The sequence below is a fragment of the Cricetulus griseus genome, chromosome 2 (assembly GCF_003668045.3).
Source record: "Cricetulus griseus strain 17A/GY chromosome 2, alternate assembly CriGri-PICRH-1.0, whole genome shotgun sequence".
In the NCBI taxonomy this organism is placed as follows: domain Eukaryota; kingdom Metazoa; phylum Chordata; class Mammalia; order Rodentia; family Cricetidae; genus Cricetulus; species Cricetulus griseus.
This window is the reverse complement of record NC_048595.1, coordinates 23585764-23600984: the sequence shown is the minus strand read 5'-3', so window position 1 is coordinate 23600984 and position 15221 is coordinate 23585764. Positions and strand designations below refer to the sequence as shown.

The following is a 15221-nucleotide window of genomic DNA, read 5'->3' as shown; positions in this document are numbered from 1 at the left end:
ACTAAGTTCCAATATCAGTAGGAGACTGTCTCAAAAGCATAAGGAGTAGAGGGGTAGAGGGAGACGCCTGCCATTGACTGTTGCTCACCACATACAGGGGAACACATACACATACAACTGTTTTGTTGTTGTTGTTGTTGTTGTTTTTTCCAGACAGTGTTTCTCTGTGAAACAGTCCTGGCTGTCCTTTCCCGGCACTGACTCTGTAGACCAGGCTGGCCTTGAACTCACAAAGATCTGCCTTCCTCTGCCTCCTGAGTGCCCACTTTCTTTTTAAATAGTATTCTTTTAAAAAAATATTTATGTGCATTGGTGTTTTGCCTGCATGTATATCTCTATAAGGGTGTCAGGTACCCTGGAACTAGAGATTCAGACAGTTATGAAGTGTTGGGAATTGAACCCTGGTCCTCTGGAAGAGCAGCCAGTACTCCTAACCCCTGAGCCATCTCTCCAGCTCAAGGATGCTTGCTTTACTATTCCTTTACACCCAGATTCACATGCCCCCTTTGTCTTCACCTGGAGAGAACCCTACCATTGGAACAGTAAGTATCTCTCTCAGCTTACTTGGACTGTCCTTCCCCGAGGGTTCCAAGATACACCTCCCCTCCCCCATTTCTTCAGCCAGGTTGGCCACTTACCTCCTTTCTCTTGACCCGTCTCCCAGATACTTACTCTCAGCTTCTTAACTTTCTAGGAAGCAAGCCATACAGAGTCTTCTGTTCCAAACCTCAGTTTCCTGTTCTTCCTATCGGGTATCTAGGCTTTCTCTTGTCCCCAAACAGCCATGAACTCACTCGCAGTCACAGCGTATCTGCTGATCTGCGGTCCCTCACACCTCCATCCAGCAAGGAAGAGATTTTCTTCTTGGCTTGGCAGGGCACATCAGAACCTGAATTCCCTACTTTCCTTGCACCCTCTATGAAGCAGCTAAGGGCTCCCCAACTGAGCCTCTGGATCTTTTGTTTTGTTTTGCAGGACAGGGTTTCTCTGTGTGGTCCTGGCTATCCTGGGACTCTTTCTGTAGACCAAGCTGACCTCAAACTCATGGAGATCCTCCTGAGTTTGGCTCAGAACTCTGCCTCCAGAGTTCTGGGATTAAAGGCTTGCACCACTGCTCCATCTTAGCCTCTATCACCAAGCCTGCCATGCCTGCTTTTTCTCCCACCTCTGAGAGGCACTTATATAGGCCCCCTGTGCTGGCTCCCCCAGACACAGAACAACCCTTTCTCCTATATACTACTGAAAAGGGGCAGTGGTTCTGAGGGATTTGGAGCAGATGAGAAGACCTACCTTTGCCCCTGTTGCCTATTTTTCCAAACAGCTAGATGCACCAGCTAGCGGGTGCCAACCTTACCTACACAGGCGCCAGCAGCTGCCTTCATATTGCCCCAGGAGGACTCCAAGCTCACCTTTGGTCACCCTCTCTTCATCCTCTTACCACCCCGGCTCAAGGACTTCCTGTCACACAAGAGCCTCTCTACTTTGTCTCCTTCTAAGTTTCATCTTTTTCTTATCACCCTCCTAGAAAATGCTCTCACTTGATTCCTGCCCTCCTCTAAACCCTGCTCCACACTTTCCAAGGTCACCACCCTAACCTGCTCCTTCCAAGAACCACCTGAAACCCTTTACCTACAAAAACTCACTACTTCCTATTTCCCCTCTGTGGTGTCCTGACTACACTTGGTTGATAGATGGAAGCTCATTTGTCATCTCCGCTGACTTCTGCCAAGTAGGCCATGCCATAGTCTCTCCTGACCAGGTTATAGAATTTGCCCTTTACCACCAGGCCTCTACTAATTGTTGCTTTGGGAAATGCTTTCCCTAATAGGACTGCTAAAGAGACCAGCCATCACCCCTACCCACTCTCCTCTATTCTCCCGGCTTCTCCATGCTTAACCCCTGCCCACTCCGAATTCCAATGACAGGCCATCTGGTCATTGGACAATTCAGCAGCCCTGAATTCTGGCTACTAAAGCTTTTGGTAATGAAAGACCCCCAGACCCCTAAGGGCCAGAAACCAGACCAAGAGCTGCAAAAGCAAGAGGGTTTATTAAACAAATGCACATTCGGGTGTCAGCAATATCGGGGAAGCTGCACACCCCAGCATGGGGTGCAAGCTCCTTACATATGAAAAAAACCGCAGATCAGCATACAGGCAAGGGGCACAAAGTGATTGATTACAAAGTATGATCTCATGTTAGAGTGGTCACCCAGGAGTGACCTGCTTTTCTACAAAGGAAAAACCACAGAACGTACCTTGAAAAGTCCTTGATTGTCTGTTGGCCAGCCAGGTGTGACCCAAAGAGGGTTGCCTTGGCAATTGCCCCCGTCTAAACCATAGGATGTGCCCGGGGTTGGAGCCAACTTCCTTGTAATGGGCCGAGGCCCGTGGGAAACTTTTCTCTCTGTGAACTAAAATCTTTCAAAACTTTTTCTCTCAGCAAACTAAAATCTTTCAGTAACAGTTCTATGTCCTGGCTGAAGCATATTCATGATTCTGCCCCAGAAGCATTCTTTGGGTCCTCAAGTCCTTCTTCCCCTTTCTTGTCTTTCTTGCCAGGAAATTTTTGTCTTATCACAGATGACTGATCGCGTTTCTATCATGTGGATAAACCTTTCAGGCTTTATTAGCTATCGGTCAAAGACATGATTCTGCTCATGCTGTTTACAGACACTTATTAACTGCTTTCTCTACAATGAGGATTTCAGGGCAGAAATTTCATGCATACTCTCAAGATAAAGTCTCCTTAAGCTCCTTAATGTTATTTTCTGCCCCTGGTCTATATCTGCCCCAGAAGACTTCCACTCAGCTGACAGACACCATTCAGGAACTAATGGCAGCCCTGCAACTACTCCAAAACCAGCTTGCTTCTCTGGCCTTGGTGGTCCTGCAAAACCATCAAGCCCTTAGGTTGATGGAGTTTTCTTTGGGCTTCCAGCTCTCTCTCTCTCTCTCTCTCTCTCTCTCTCTCTCTCTCTCTCTCTCTCTCTCTCTCACACACACACACACACACACACACAAATGACACAGATATTTATTACTAACTATGAAAACTTGACCTATAGCTTAGGCTTGTCTCACTAGCTCGTGTAACTTAAATAACCCATGTATATTAGTCTATGTTTTATCTCATGGCTTTTTACCTCTTGCACCTGCTGCTTGCTCTCTGACATCTCTCCTGTGCCCAGATTCATCACCTCTAATCTCTCTCTCTCTCTCTCTCTCTCTCTCTCTCTCTCTCTCTCTCTGCCCAGAAGTCCTGCCTAACCTCTTCCTGCCTGGCTACTGGCCATTCAGCTCTTTATTAAACCAATCAGAAGGGACCTTGGCAAAGACACATCTTCGCAGTGTACAAACCGATTATTCCACAATATTTTACCCTAAATAAAAAGAAAAGTTTTTAACTCTAACCCAGTAAAACTATATAGAATAAAAACAAATTATCAGGTATTGTCTAAATGGAAAGGAAAGGCATTACTTTAACAGATGAAACTGTATACAATAAGGATAATTATCTGCACACCAGAAGAGGGCACCAGATCTCATAACGAATGGTTGTGAGCAACCATGTGGTTGCTGGGAACTGAACTCAGGACCTCTGGAAGAGCAGCCAGTGCTCTTAACCTCTGAGCCATCTCTCCAGCCCTCTTTTTTTTTTTTTTTAAGGAAGACATTTATTTGGGTGGCTTACAATGTCATAGGTTTAGTCCACTATTACGGTGGGATATGGCAGCATGCAGGCAGACATGGTGCTAGAGAAGGAGCTGAGAGTTCTACATCTCTATCTGCAGGCAATAGGAAGTGAACTATGTATGACACTAAGGGTAGCTTGAGCACAGGAGACCTCAAAGCCCGCCCCCATAGTGACACATTCCCTCCAACAAGGTCACAACTACACCAACAAAGCCACACTTCATAATAGTGCCACTCCCTTTGGGAGACATTTTCTTTCAAACCACCACATTCCACTCCCTGGCCCCCAAAGGTTTGTAGCTGTGTAATAATACAAAATGCATCCAGTCCAACTTCAAAAGTCCCCATAGGCTGTAACAGTTTCAAATCTATTTAAAAGTCTAAAGTTCAAAATCTCTTCTAAGATTCATGCAATCTCTTAACTGGAATCTCCTGTAAAACCAAAATCAAAAAGCAGATCATGTATTTCCAACATATAATGGCACAGGACATATATTACCATTTTAAAACATATGGAAGGAATCATAGTAAGGAAATACTGGACCAAAGCAAAAACAAAACCAGCTAGGCAAACTCCAAACTCTGTATCTCCATGTCAGATGTCAAAACACTCTTCAGATCTTCAACTCCTTTCAGTTTTGTTAACTACACCATACTTCTTTCTCTTGGTCTGGTTCCACTCCCTGTTAGCAGCTCTCGTTGGCAGGTATTCCATGACTCTGGCATCTCCAAATCTTGGGGTCTTCAAGGCAATCCAGGCTTCACTTCACAGCTTCATGAAATGGCATCTCTAGGCCTCCATTCAGGGACACACCTGACACACGCCTGGCCTCAGTGGCTTTCTTTAGTTGTGGAGGCAAATTCCATAACCCCTTTCTTCTGTCTTTGACTCTAAATCCAGAACCTTGCAGCCGAAGCTGCCAAGTTCTGGTGCTTTCTGGTGCTGGAACATGGCCCCTGGTTCAATTGCATCTTCACCAGCTTTCTGTTTTCCATGTTCACTACCTAAGCTTGACTTTCCAGAAACTCCCTATCCTCTCTTTATGAGTCCAGAGTTTTGTAACTAATTTATTTCTATGACTAAGGAAAGTTGTAACTATAACTATCTAGTCTTCAACCCCATCAAAGACCTAAGAGAGATATAATGTTACCTGAATAAATAGGAAGTGCAGAGCAAGCAAAACTATAAGAAATGACAGAAATAGCTGGCTGCCTAGATAGTCACCCAAGGTTTCTCTGCAACACTGGGGCATCCATCTTTGGCCTATGAGCCTAAAATATCTGACAGACTTTTTTATGAAGCAGGAATTTTGAAGGACTGTACTAACTTGTTTTGGCAAAATTTGGCAGTTGCCTTCTTTTGTGTCCTGCTTGTCCAATTTGGACAGAATTCTGTCAGCAGTTGAGGCAAGGACACTTTCTTTGCTCAGTAGCTAATTTTTGCTACAAATGAAAGCAAACTCCATATGGAGGTTCTTCAATGCCCATCATCCTCTTTTGAAGTAAATTGGTGCTGCCAGGAATAGGCATGTTCCACTGCCAAGAAAAGCCTTATGCTATTAAAAACATTGCCTTATTGCAAACAGCAAGAGGCTTTATTATTCAGTAACTGGTGGAGCAGTGCTTCAAGGCCCAGCATGTTACTTACACAGGAGCTGAGGAGCTGGACCCCGAGCTGAGGGCTAGGGGCTTCTTCTTTTTTTTTTTTTTTTTTTTTTTTTTTTTTTTTGTTTTTCGAGACAGGGTTTCTCTGTGGCTTTGGAGTCTGTCCTGGAACTAGCTCTTTTAGACCAGGCTGGTCTCGAACTCACAGAGATCCGCCTGCCTCTGCCTCCCGAGTGCTGGGACAAAAGGTGTGTGCCACCACCACCCCGCTGATTTTATTATTTTTAAACTATTTGTTTTTTTCTATGACTGTTTACACTCATTTTCTTTTCTTTCTTCAGCATCTAAGCACATTTTTAAACATACTCTTCCTTTTTAGAGGTTTTCTGTGTCTGGACCTGGCAGTAGTAAGCCTCTGCAGAGTTTTCTAACCACGTGAGACAAATCTTAAACCACTGTGTCAGCCGCTGTGCGGCTCAGCTTAGTGCATGATGATGGCACATGGTGCTAGCAGCTGGCTCTAATCCACAGGCAGCAGCCGGGAGGATGCGTCTCTTTCTACTACAGAGCACCAGCCTGCCTGAGAGACTGCCAGACCAGGAACCCATGTTCAGCTCATTGTCCAGAACTTTTCTTAGCTTCCACAACACCCTTATGTTGAAAGCCAATGTGAACCAGTTCAGTCAGGTAAATGAGAGGATTAGAGAAAGACTTACACAAGGGCTGAAGAGATGGCTGAAGAGGTTAAGAGCACTGGCAGCTCTTCCAGAGGTTGCTTAACAACCATCTGTAATGAGATCTGGTGCCCTCTTCTGGCCTGCAGGGATACAAGCAGACAGGACACTGTATACATGATCAATAAATAAACCTTAAAAAAAAAAAAAAAAAAAAAGACTTACACAAGCTGGCTCACACACTACAGCTTCCAAGGACTTACTCCTCTGCTGGGCTCTCTGTCTGGTCTCTCTTAGGCACCTGGTTTCTACCCATCTCAGCCCACTGGTTTCGTTTTTGTTTGTTTTTTTGAGACAGGATTTCTCTGTGTAACCACCATGGCTGTTCTGGAACACAAGCTCTGTAGACCAGGTTGACCTCAAATTCACAGAGATCCTCCTGCCTCTACCTTCTGAGTGCTGGGACTAAAGGTGTGCGCCACCAACGCCCGGCAGCCTACTGGTTTCTATCTTCTCATAATAATGATTGCCCTTGTCTCTTCAGGTTCCTTCAGGAGAAAATTAGTGAAATAACCCAATGGTCAGTGAACCAGATACTTCTGATGGAGTTTCTTTGGGTCTCCTACCATCACCTGCCAGCTTGAATCCCTTTTATAAACCTGCATTCTAGACTCCCCTCCCCCTTTCTCAACTCCCAATATGCAGGAAGTAGCCAGAGGACTATCCTTGTCCTTATCAACAACAAGAGGCTGGAATGTTAGCTTTAAAGCATCACACCAAAATGGCAATGCTTGTGATGTTGTCTGAAACAAGACTTGGCCAACTACATGAGAGGGTTGTTACTGGGTAAAGCATTCCGATCTCATAAGGCAGGCATCTGTTTACCAGGAACCTGGCTTAGTCCACCTTCAGAGTCAACTACCACAGGCTAGCCCATCTCCTACCACAGGCTAACACATCTCCTGGTCAATCCAAACAGCCTGTGTCAGCACAAAGGTTCCCAACCCTATCGACTATCACATAAAATCTTGCTTTTCTGCCATTTTGCTCTTCTCTTGTATCTGTGTCCCCCTCTCCCTATGGCTTTGGCAGTTTGATCCCTGATAAACCTCTCTTTCTACCTATAGATCAGTCTATTTTGTGGTTTTTGTAAGAGCCCTGACTTACAAAAGTCATTTCTCATTCATAAGGAGCACTTCTTTTGCAAAAATCTCCCAGACTTTTACTATGTCCTGGTACATTTGACTATAGGGTGGGTACCAGGTGACCTTGCAGTCTGTGTGGTCCATCACAAGCCAAGTGTGTTTGGCCCCAACCCTCAGCAGTTCTCATCTTTATAGAGTGTGGGCCAAACAGTCCTGAAGGAACAAGAAGCAAATTGTTCACATTTTCAGTGTGTCCACTTCTGCACACTGTTGGCAATGACTTTGACTCAGGTAAAAGTGAAGGGAAAATGTTGAATTGTTTAAAGTGTGACTTGTGGGGCTGGAGAGATGGCTCAGAGGTTAAGAGCACCGACTGCTCTTCCAGAGGTCCCGAGTTCAGTTCCCAGCAACCACATGGTGGCTCACAACCATCCATAGTGAGATCTGGTGCCCTCTTCTGGTGTGCAGATATACATGGAATCGGAATGTTGTATACATAATAAATAAAATCCTAAAAAAAGAAAACTGCCTTAAAAAAACTTATTTTGTTTTTTAATATCACTAATAAAAATTAAGATTAAAAAATTAAGATTAAACAAAGTGCAGTGCTCTATTTAAAATTTTTTTTCCCTAGGACACAGATCTCTCAGTAATGCAAAATTGGATCTCTCTCCTGGGCAAAAACCCTTTTCCATCTGCTGCTGGCTCAAGGCTCAAGGCGATGGACTTACCATACAGTGACAGTGATGAGGGAAAGCCCAAGCACAAGTTCAGCCTCACAGCAGGTGAGGATTTACAGCCTGCACTTGAATTTCCTTTCTCAGTGTACTTACATGTTTTAAGGAATTTTTCTTCTCTTCCTTTTCCCTTTCCACCACTACTGCTTCTAGGCTGTTGTTCCAGGGAGATGATGTCACCACGTAGAGAAAAGATCACAGGATCCTGACAGAAAATAGTGAAGATTTGGTGGAGGAATGCCAAGGCTTTGGAGTGTCTTCCTTGAGAACCCTATTAGTTTTTGCCACTGTCACAAAATCCTTGAACAATGCAAGGGAGGAAGGATTCATTTTGGTTTGTGGCTTCATATGAGGGAAAGGCATGGTGAAGTTTCTGATGTCCAGAATGTTTGGTAAGGTCTGGTGGGCTAGCCTGGTCTACATAGTGAGTTCCAGGACAGTCTGAGCTACACAGTGAGACCTTGTCTCAATAAAAATAAAAATAAAAACCTTGGAAGTTTCTTCTAAGACCTTGTTGCGTGACACTCTTCCTGAAGAGATATGAAGAAAAGTCTACTCGCCACAGATGCAGAGGCAATGAGCAAAGTACCACCAAAGTCCATCTTGGCCAACCAACAAATTTTATTAGGATTACTTACAGGATTATGGTGAGGGGCTACTTACAGGAATGACTCAAAGACAGTTGCATCACCAAAAGCCGCCCCCTCCCCCAGCATGGGTGACCTTTCATAAAAACTAGAAACCTAGAGCACACTGCACAGCCTCTCAACACAACAGAGAATGTCTTTTCCAGGTAGCTTGGTGACTGTGAGAAACTTTCAGCAGTCCTTACTGCTTATATATGACTGGAGAGGGAGGGATCTAATGAATCTGGTCAGTTTCAGGGACTTCCTGAAGTCTTTGAGTTGTTTACTTCCTGTGCTTACCAAGTTTCCCTGCAGGATGGAGCACTTTTGCTCCCTTGGGACTATCCTGTTGTTTCACTGCCCACTTAACATCCTCTGTCTTAAGGAGAGTCTTTAAGATGAAAGATTTTTAGAAATTTTTCTTTTGGTTTTACTTATTTTATGTGTATGAATGTTTTGCCTTCATGTGTGTCTATGTATGTATAACATGTGAATATCTGGTGACCACAGAGGTCAGAAGAGTGCACCAGATGCCAAAACTGGAGTTACAGATGATTGCAGGCTGTCATGGGGGTGCTGGGAACTGAGCCTGCATCCTCTATAGGGGCGGGAAGTACTCTGAACCACTGTGACATCTCTCCAGCCCCCAAAGGTGGAAGACTTTAATTTCAGGAAAATTACTACACAACACAAACTCTTAACTATTTTCTCCTGAAAAATCAAAAAATAAGTTAAGTATTCCCAAAATATAAAAGTACAGGTCAAACATTCCTCTTCCAAAAGGGACATAGTAAGGAAAGAGGGAACCGAAGCAGGAACCCCACACTCAGTGTCTATAGCATGTGACATTATTTGAGTTACAAAGGGTAGCCCTTTCAGCTAGCACCTGCAGTACACATGGTCTTTCACTTAAAAACCTGGGTATAGGCAGGGCGGTGGTGACACTTGCCTTTAATCCTAGGCAGATCACTGTGAGTTTAAAGCCTGCTTGGTCTAAAGAGTGAGTTTCAGGACAGGCTCCAAAGCAACAGAGAAACCCTGTCTCAAAAAACAAAACAAAACAAAACAAAACGAAACAAAAAGGCCAAAAAACCTGGGTATAGCAGTGTGTACCTGTTATTTCAGCACCGGGAGGTAGAGACAGGAGGATCCCTGGTCTTGTTGGCTAGCCAGTCTAGCTGAATAGCTGAGTCACAGGTTCAGTGAGAGAATCTAGCTCAAAAAAAAAAAAAAAAGAAAAAAATAAGGTGGAAACAAAATAAGATTAAGAGTCAACATTTACCTCTGGCTTACACGCGCGCGTGCACACACACACACACACACACACACACACACACACATACACATACCCGCATACACACAAATACACACACATACACACACAAATAAATTAAAACCTTTTTGTCTTCTTTGGGTGTTTTGTTTTGTTGTTGCAGCATGGGGGGTGGGTGGTTCCAGACAGGGTTCCTCTGTGGCTTTGGAAGCTGTCCTGGAACTAGCTCTTGTAGACCAGGCTGGTCTCCAACTCACAGAAAGAGATCTGCCTGCCTCTGCCTCCCGAGTGCTGGGAGTAAAGGCATGCGCCGCCACCTCCCGGCTTTGGGTGTTTTTAAGACAGAGTTTCTCCATGTAGCTCTGATTGTCTAATAGATCAAATGTAATTATCACTTACTTATTTACTGGTTTTTCTAGACATGGTTTCTCTGTGTAGCCTTCGCTGTCCTGGAATTTGCTCCGTAGATAAGGCTGTCCATGAACTCACAGAGATCCACCTGCCTCTGCTTCCCAAGTGCTGGGATTAAAGGTGTGCGCCACCACCACTTGGCTTCAAATTCTGAACTTAACTGTCAGTTCTTGAAGGCTGAACAAGAAACACTCAGTTGGCTTTCTCTGTTACCTATACCAGCTTGGTATATTCACTTCGTGCTAGATTACATAATTTATTTAATTCTTCCTGCCAACTCTATACTGATGTCTCCAGAGTAGGCTTGTGCCACTGAAACTTCAGAAGGTCTAGAAGGCTTGAGTCACCTCGAGGATCATCCAAGGCCTGGCTGCCTTTCATTGAGAAAACCAGGTCTCTCCAAAATCTGGAAGTCTTCCCAGGACCACGCCCTGTTAGGGTCGGTGGAGACGCTTCATATAAATGAACCCATACCACCATCTAGTGGTGAATGCCTGCATGGACGTCTTAGGAACAGCGGAGATCCTAAGACAAGAATGCTGACCAGTGCTCACTCAGCATTGTGTAGGCTCTGAGGACACGGCTACGAGGATGAGACAAGGCGCTGGAGAGATGAGATAGCTCAGCAGTTAAGAACACTGACTGCTCTCCCAGAGCACCTAGGTTCATTCCCAGCACCCACGTGGCAGCTTGAAACTGTCTGTAACTCCAGTTTCAAGGGACCCAACACCCATGGCAAAAATGCACAAAAAAAAAAAAAAAAAAAAAGTAAGACAAGGAGAGTTAACATAGAGTTAACATATGTAACCTTCACAACAATCTCAGTTTGAATTCCATCTTAAAGACGAAGACTCGGAAGTCTGGAAAGGCACAATGTTGGAAAGTGGCTGATCTGGGATTTGAGTCCAAATTCACTTGATGCTGGAGGTGACACCAGTGAATGGCAGGAGTCCAGGACCAAGGCTCAGGAATGGACAAATGAGGAAGATCAGAGCACTCGTGGTATCTCTGTCTAGTAACCTCGAGGACTTTGTGAGCAGGCACTGTGCTAGGCTTGAGGATGAAGCTGTGAACTAAACGGGAATAAACTGATGGATAGGAAGTAGTCCTTGCCTGTTCATAGCTTATTATCTGGGACGATGGGCAGGAAAAAGCTAAGACATAACATGTGAGAGGGGCAGAAACTTGATGTTTTAAATTTTCTTTTGATTTCTTTTTACCATGTGAATGAATATATTGCATGTATTCATAAATGTGCACCACTTGTGTGCTTGTTGGATTCCCTGGAACTGGGTGTAACAGTGTTTCAGACCTCAGTAGGCTCCCAAGACTTCAACACAACTGACTCCATGGTGGAAGTGCCATTCAGGCTGTAAAACTCAGCAAGCAGACAGCACCACCCGCCAAAACTAAAACAAAGCCCTAATCCATCAAAGCCCATAGTTATGGGAAAGTCTTTAAATGTACTAACCTTGCTTTTTGTCTTCTGTAGTTCTGTTTCTGGGTAACTGTTCTTGTTAACTGAAGTATGTCAACCCAGGACATGGCTTTTCTGCTTTAAAGTTCAGCTTGAGAAAGCCTCGGTGCTACACTGGGATCCCAAACAACCAGAGCAGTCGCTGGTTGGCTAGTAAAGATTTTCTATTGGCTTAAACCCATGTCTGAGTAGTCGTCTCTGGTGAATACCACACAGTATGGGCTTATAGATGGTTGTGAGCCATCATATGGGTTCTGGGATTTGAATCCAGGTCCTTTGCAAGAGCAACACATGCTCATAACAACCGAACCACCTTTCCTGTCCCAGAAACTTGATTTTAATAGACAGCTTCAGGTTCACACCAGAAATCTAGCCTTCCCCATTTGTGTTCTTGGGAAGAGGTTCTATGTCTCTGAATATCAACTCCTTAATTTATAAGAGATTTTTTGTTTAATAAATGACCCTGATTTGGTCACAACATCATTACATGGCAAAAAAAAAACAAAACAAAAACAAAAACAAAAAAAAACACTTTTTTTTTTTATTTTTCAAGACAGGGTTTCTCTGTGTAGCTTTGTAGACCAGGCTGGCCTTGAACTCACAGAGATCCACCTGTCTTTGCTTCCCGAGTGCTGGTACTAAGAGGCATGTGCCACCAATGCCCAACCAACTTCTTTTTTTCAGACAGGGTCTCACTATGCAGCTGTGGCTGGCCTGGAACTTGCTGTATAGGGCACACTGATCTATAACTCAGAGATCTGTCTGCCTCTTTTGTTGTTGTTGTTTTTCGAGACAGAGTTTCCCTGTGTAGCTCTGTCCTCTGACCTCCACACAGGTGCCATGATACCTATGTGCCTGTGCTAAACACAGGTTGTATGCACACACTTTTTTTGTTGTTAGTTTTTATTTGTTTGTTTGTTTTTCGAGACAGGGTTTCTCTGTGGTTTTGGAGGCTGTCCTGGAACTAGCTCTTGTAGACCAGGCTGGTCTCAAACTCACAGAGATCTTCCTGCCTCTGTCTCCTGAGTGCTGGGATTAAAGGCATGCGCCACCACCGCCCAGTTTGCCTCTGCATTCTTAGTGCTGAGATTAAAAGTATATGCCACTATGCACAAACAATTTTCTTATCCAATGGTGCATATCTATAATCTCAGAATTTGTGTGGCTCTTCCAATTAACCCAGTGGCTTGGGTCTACATAGGAGCTATGGAGGTGGTAAAAAGTGACTTAGTGATGGCTTTGTTTTGAAGACAGGATGAGATGCTTCAGGACAGACTAGGCTACACAGTTTGGAGCCAGATTCATTTTTACTTTATGTGTACGGGTGTTTTCCCTGCACGCATGTATGCATGAGCTTACATAAGTGCTTAATGCCTGCAGAGGCCAAAAGATGTTCTTAGATCTCGTAGAACTGCAGTTATAGTAGGTTGTGAGCCATCATGTGGGTACTAGGAGTAGGATCTTCTGAAAAAAAAAAAAAAAAACCAGCAGGCTTTTAACTGCTGACCCATCTCTCCAGCCCCCATGGAGCCTGACAAAATTCAGAAACAAAAGTAAACATGAAACAAAGTCTTTGGTGATGTCATACAGGTAAGATGGACGTGCAGACATGGGTAGAGCACTTGTCCGGCACATTTGAGGCCATTGGTCCCATTCCCCAGCTTTACAAATAAAATAAAATAAAAAACCCTTTGCAGACTCTCTTCGTGTCTAGAAGTCTCAGAACCTGTATGCTAACAGCCTTCGCTCGCTCACCTCCATCTCTCCCCTCTTCATTTCAGCTGCTCCAGAGTGCTCCACATCAGTCTTGTCTTTGTCCGTACTGTCCTAGCATAGATTCTTCCACCCTCAACAGCTGTTGGGTGTGTATCTCCCACCAAGCATTGTTCTAGGTGCTGGGGGCAGACAGGCAGCCAAGAGAGACAAAAGCCTGTCATCATGGAAATCACATTTCTAGACAGAAGAGGCAGGTAATTTCTTCAATATATATATATAGTATCTTCTAGGATGATTGATTTGGAGAAAAGAATAAGTCAGGGAAGAAAGATGGTGGTACTGGGAATGTGAGCTTGAGTATTTTTAGTTTGAGTGTTGTTTTGTTTGAATTTCGTGTGAACCAGTCTGGCCTCAAATTCGTAGAGATCCACCTGCCTTTGCCTCCAAGTGCTGGTATTAAAGGTGAGCGCCATACTCAGATACAAGCTTCAGTTTTCAATGGTGTGGTCAGAGCAGGTAAGAAGTTGAGGTAAGAAAATTCTAAGTGGAAATTCAAAGGCTCTTGGTCAGGAAAGCACCAGAAATTTTCAGGGAAATCAAAGTAGTCAATGTATACGGAGCAGTTCATCCAAGGAGGGCAGCAGTACAAGGTCAGACCAATCAGGTGGGGACCAGGAGACTGTGGAGCTCACAGGCTCTCTTTGTGGACTGATGTGCCTTTTGGAAGACTTTAAAGGACTGTGGGAGGAGGGTGATGGGGATCTGATTGATATTTTTATATGTAAGGTAACCTAAGTTACCATTTCTGGGCTGGGGATATAACTCACTGAGGAGTGTTTGCCTAGCACCTACAACACCCTGGATTAAATCCTCTAGTCAAACACCACCACCACCACCACCACTACCACCACCACCACCACCACCACACACACACACACACACACACACATACATGCACGCACCGTGTTAACCATTTTCAGTTTAACGACTTGTAAGCTGAATTAGTTCCACAGTGTGATGTGCTCACACTGCTGTGCAGCCATCTTCCCTATCTAGCATTTTTGTCTTCCCAAACTGAAGCTCTGTACCCATTAAACAAAAATCTATATTCTCTTCTCCCGCAAGCCCTTCTACTCAACCTTGTATTTTCTGTCTCTAAATTTGAGTAGTCTAAGTGCTTCACTTAAATGAAGTAGTACAATAGTTATGCTTTATTCTGCTTGGCATAACATCGTCAAGGTGCACCCATGTATCACGATTAATTACTAATACGCAGCCCGGAATGGTCAAGACATCTTTAATAGGTAAATGCCAACCAACAGGAAGACAGAGCGTGCCAAAGCAACAGGGAAAGAGAGCTACCATGTGCCTTGGCTATCCCTTTAAACCCTTTTCCACGACATCATCTTGACTACACCCTGGGGGTGTGGTCGGCACGCCTGTAGCCAGCCCTTAGGAGGCGTGGTTACGGTGTCTCCCTACACCCCTGAAGCAGCACTTGTCAGAGTTTCTCTCTTTCTTCTAAGGGTGGATAATTTTCCTGTACAAGAACACTTATATTTTGATTACCCATTCACCCACCAACAAACCTTTAGGTTTCTTTCATGTTTTGGTTCTTGTAAATGATGTCTCTATGTTCATGGGTGTTTAACTGTCTGTTCAAGTTTCTGCTTTCAAGGTCTCTGGGGTGCGTGCCCAATAGAATTGCTAGATTACATAGTGATGTTCTGAGGGAGTGCATACTTCATCACAAAACAAAGCTGTTTAGCTGTGTCAGTCTACATTCTCAAAAACTTAAGTTTTTTATTTACAGAACAGACACACTAGATTAAGGGAAGGTGAATGTGGGTACAGGCTTTACCA

At 44.2% G+C, this 15221-nt stretch overlaps 1 long non-coding RNA gene across 2 annotated transcripts; it reads right to left on the bottom strand.

The window, feature by feature from the left end:
• Positions 1 to 5577: 5577 nt before the first annotated feature.
• Positions 5578 to 10570, bottom strand: LOC103163718. Of its 2 annotated transcripts, none has more exons than XR_004768156.1 (3): positions 10154 to 10570; positions 7952 to 8060; positions 5578 to 6116 (listed from the first exon to the last, which is right to left on the bottom strand). It is a non-coding gene; the product is annotated as an uncharacterized LOC103163718 (long non-coding RNA). The 2 variants fall into 2 exon arrangements; XR_003482031.2 differs by lacking the exon at positions 10154 to 10570 and adding an exon at positions 9595 to 9657.
• Positions 10571 to 15221: the final 4651 nt, after the last annotated feature.